The sequence below is a fragment of the Gymnoscopelus braueri genome, assembly GCF_963280865.1.
Source record: "Gymnoscopelus braueri genome assembly, chromosome: 9".
Taxonomy (NCBI): Eukaryota; Metazoa; Chordata; class Actinopteri; order Myctophiformes; family Myctophidae; genus Gymnoscopelus; species Gymnoscopelus braueri.
The window spans coordinates 34,548,209-34,553,208 of record NC_137610.1 but is presented as its reverse complement, the minus strand read 5'-3'; the positions used below and the strand labels follow the sequence as shown (position 1 = coordinate 34,553,208).

The 5,000-nt window shown below is 39.3% G+C and overlaps 1 protein-coding gene across 1 annotated transcript in view; it reads left to right on the top strand.

Moving 5' to 3' along the window:
• Positions 1–350: 350 nt before the first annotated feature.
• prr5l (proline rich 5 like) overlaps positions 351–5,000 on the top strand; it is a gene marked incomplete at its 3' end in the record, with an annotated part of 27,225 nt that continues 22,575 nt past the window's right edge. The window contains exon 1 of the mRNA XM_080438146.1: positions 351–658. The remainder of the gene's footprint in view (positions 659–5,000) is intronic.

Below are 5,000 nucleotides of genomic sequence, written 5' to 3'. Positions count from 1 at the left end.
ATTTTAACCACTTAAACACCAGCATCCGTATTGTGGAGAAAGCTTTATGCGTCGCGTTGTGAGCTTGTCGATCGGCTATTTTCAGCGAAAGCTTTCCCCACAATAACAGAAAACAGAAAATACACTAGTAGCCCTGAGGGACTCCGCTCAACCATATGAGGTTTAAGTGGTGTGTAGAAGACCAAAGCATCCTATGAATATTCAACATGTGACGTATTAGCAGCTCATGAATATTCAACCCATGACGTATATCGTACCAATCACCAACAGGGGGGGCGGGACCGCGCGCCACGAGAACGAGCCCCCAGCCTGTTGATTCTTGGCGACACTTTGCCTTTTTGAACAGTAGCTGTACAATGAATACAGACAGTCAGACAGTCACTAAACTGTGATGAATTTAGGATGGACTTTTTGTGTGGTTTAAGACAAGAGTCCAGTTGGACAAGGAAGCGGATCTTTGACAGATCCCTTGTTTATTCATCTTTTTTTACGCCGAGGACTCGGGGAGCGAAAGGCATCAGTTCATCATGAGGGCTGTCGTTCTGTTCATTATACATTCTATATTATTTATACATTCTCCAAGGACTCAATTTCACTTTGTGAATTTCAGCGAAGGAATTGACGTCTCTGCAGTCTGAAGTGATCTGGCAACAATAAGGTCAGTTTATGCTCTGAAATCATAATGTCACCAGTGGTGTAAAGTAACTAAGTACATTTACTCAAGTACTGTACTTAAGTACAATTTTGAGGCGTTTTTACTGTACTGGAGTATTTCCAGAAATTCCAGTACTGTAAAAACAGTAGTTTTACTTCTACTCCACTACATCTCAGAGGGAAATAATATTATACTTTTTTTACTCCACTACAATTATTTAAAAACTTTTGTTACTGGTATAACACTTGGGACAAAACATACATTACCCACTTCAGCCCTATATATATATTTCGGCCATTAGTCGATACAAAGCTCTTGTGAGCTTGTAGATCTGCTATTTTCAAAAGATTTGTATACATTTTATACATTTGAAAACGTGTGAAATGGAACATTATGTATAATGAGTACTTTCTACTTTTGGTACTTTGAGTACATTTTGATACCAATACTTTTGTACTTTTACTCAAGTCAATTTTGAATTCCGGAATTTTACTTGTAACAGAGTATTTCTTTATTGCAGTATTGATATTTTTACTTAAGTAAACAATTTGAGTACTTTTTCCACCACTCATGCAAGTGATGTGAAAATAAACACAATGGTGTTTAAATAAACACAATGGTGTTTATTTACAGAAGACTCAAGATTATGATCTGTATCTCCTCACAATAAGAAGTGTTGCTGCAGTCGGTGCTCTGCTCTGTCTTCAGTTGCAGAGAGAGAGAGAGAGAGAGAGAGAGAGAGAGAGAGAGAGAGAGAGAATTAAACCAGTTTATATCAACCTGATCAACTGAGATCTTGTGCAAATTGTGCATGATGTGTAAAACTTTGACACTATGAACTGCCACCTGCTGCTTGCACAGCAAAGTGGGTGTTCTTGACCTAGACCAGTGGTTCTCAAACTTTTTCATGTCAAGGACCCCTAAATGTGTGGTGTTAAAAATGTCAAAAATAAATATTCAAACATTTTCAAAGAATGTCAAGATTTTTTTGAAATATATATAAATATAAATATATATGCATATATATATATATAAATATATATGCATATAGGGCCCTGGGGGTCCCCGGACCCCACTTTGAGAACCCCTGCATTAGACCATGGACAACCATAACTCTGAGAGTGTACAAATGGACCTGTAACGGTTCCATTTGTACACTCTCAGAGTTACAGCCACATAAGGGTCCATTTGGGTCCTAATCCTAACTATCCATCATTTATCTGGGGACCCCCTGGAACCCCTTCAAGGACCCCTGGGGGTCCTCGGACCCCACTTTGAGAGCCACCGATCAAGACAGCACAAGGTTGGCATGAAGAATACATTCACATGTTATAAAGTGATTATGTGCTCAATACGGATTTCAATCGTTCTATTTGGCTACATTTTTAGAATGACAGAGCTAGAGAGATGTCTGTTCTGCTGCATCGTGTGGGTTTTCAAGGGAAGTAAAGATGCTCAACTGGTGAGATTGACATGACTATCTTTACTTTTCCGCATATCTCTCTCTTTCTCAATTTTCCCTCTCGCTATCTCACCTATAATAGCCCTAGAAGGGTTGTGATATTACATATGTTACAGGTACCAGGATCTGGCACCTAGTAGCAGATATATATTACCTGGAAAACAGGTTAAAGTTGTTTTAGGAGAAATAGAGACAGTGAAACGTGGTCTGTTTCCACCGAGTCTTCTCTCAGTTATGATTTATTTCTCATAAACACACGCATTTGTCATTTTTACTGTTATTTACATTTCATGTATGGCATACATGAAATGTATAAAATGTTACAGCTATTCTAGGACTATATCTCACCACCTCTCTCCTCTGACTCTTCCTAGTGTTGCTCCTAATAGTTTTGCTCTTTTCCTCTCTCTCTCTCTCTCTCTCTCCCCCTCCCGTCTTCTCCCCTTCTCTGTCCTCGCTTTACCTCTGCCTTTCTTCTCCTTGCCAGTCGTAGTGTTTTGACCCCTGGCCCATAATTGTATTAACCTCACTGAGTAGTTTCCCATGACAGGGGTGAGCGCCTGTTGCAGGATTAGAATACAGACTCTGTTAATAACACACAACACACACATCCAGTCCCATTCACTCACATCAGCAGCCCTGCAGTGCAGCCCACAGATAAATGGGTAATTTTTACACAAGACGGGAGCATAATAATTCATTCAATTTACAGACCTGTATAGTTAATTTGATTTGATTACATTTCACTCTTACTTGCTTTGTGTAATACCTGTTGCCTAATAACATATGGTACAGTTGTTTTTTTAAGATAAACAAGGATTGCAAAGGTCAGTTATAATTTAGCATAATATTTTCAATCAATGTTCACACTTTGAATAACTTGACATGGACAGAGGATGTTATTTCAGGAACCAGGACGGATGAATTGTGACTGCTTCCTCTCTAATTACACTATACCTGTAGATCAGAGAAGAAGTAAAACGGAGAAGGTAGGAAAAAATCACACCCTGTGTGAAGTGGGCGGTGTCTTGCTAGCTAATCACAATACTGAATGGAGTCAACCAATCATGTACAAAATGATTGGTTCTATTTTCTTCTCAATATCGGTTTTCCCTTTTCTCATTTCAGCCATAGTGATCTTTGAGTTCTTCTTTACTGTTCTCACGAAATGGACAGTATCTAAGTAATATACTAGTGTCACATCACAGTGGTTTTAGATTAGTTTCGTCATATGTATCACTAGCCAATCACAGCATGTGTCTTGCTAGCTAATCACAATATTGAATGGAGTCAACCAATCATGTACAAAAGATAAATACATTTACTGAAACACTCTTTATGATGGACGAAACCATAACTTAAAAAAAAAAAAATTATGTTTTTTTTAAAGTTATGGTTTCTTATATAGGGCTATGCACATGTGTCATGTGACACTGGCCAATCACAGTCCTGAATAGATTGTGATTGGCCAATCACGGTGCAGGGTTAGGCAGGGTAAATTTTTGGCCAATCACAGCGCAGGATAATTGTACAAATTTCCAAACCTCACTTATAGGGGCGGTTTCACCGCCCCACAAAAATCTGTGAAGGAGATCAGATCCTAGATCAGCAATGTTACAATCAACCTAAAACACCCTGGACAACGTTCATACTGTATGTCCTAGAGACTCTTCTCCCTCATGGCTTCCAAACTGTGGAATAAACTCCCCATTGCAGTCAGAACTGCAGACTCACTCCAACTTTTCCACCATAGAATGAAAAGACACCTCTTCAGAATCTACTTCATCCCCTAGCGCTTCTTGGTCCTTGTATCCCTTTGTGTCACCTTTGATTGATAGTTCACTGTGCAGCCAAATATATATTGGTCAATTGTTCTCAGGTTTTTTGTTACTTAGATTGTTTTTTCTTGACCACAAATGTTAAGAATGTTATTTATATATCATGTCGTTTAGACAGATGCTAGGTTCATTGTTCTTTACTTGGTAGCCTAGTTTCTTTGAGGCACTACATTGCACTGTACTTATTTGACTATTTTGCCTTGTGGTTTATTGACTTGATTTCATGCCAATTCTGCTTGTTCCGATCTCACATATGCAAGTCGCTCTGGATAAGAGCATCTGCTAAATGCCTAAATTGTATTGTAAATCGCAAACCTTACCAATAGTAAGGAGGATAAGGGTTAGTGCCCTGTTGCCCAACGTTAACTTAAAGGATGATTATGTAAGTAAAGCATAGGCATGTGCATTGTGCACATGTGCTCTATTACAACTACTGTTAAAGCCTTAGTCTAAACACTTGAGACAAGTAAAAGGAAATGTATGCAACGCTTCTAAATGAACCCTTTAGCTTATAGGTAAATATTTTACATAAGGAAGTAAGGGACAAACATGCTTGAAACTTCAAGTAGTTTATGCAACCGGGCCTAATCCTCCTTAATATTGGTTGATTGTAAACGTTGCTGATCTAGGATCTGAAGCGTGTAATCTCTCTGGATAAGAAGAAGTCGTCATATAAATGAACAGAATGCAAAAACCCAGCATTTGTCTCCGGTCCAGGGGCCTCCAGCTGGGCTGTTGGGTCCTCCCCAGCCCAGTGTTATATCCCACAATCCTTTGCTGTTGATGTGGAGCCATGCTGCAGTGACAGGAAGTAGCCGCAAAGGGCTCACACACAAACACATTGTTTGTTTTCTTGTGGTCTGCCAAAGAGAGCAACAGAGAGGTTGCTAAATACCGAGTTAGAGGTCGCTAGGCAACCGGCAGCAGAGCACACACAAAGAAGAGGCATGGTGGGGGGCGGGGGGGTAATGTTTTATGTTATATTTCTAATTTTAGATTTTCTTAGCACTTTTCTTTCTCACTTCTCTTTCTCACATAGTCTCTG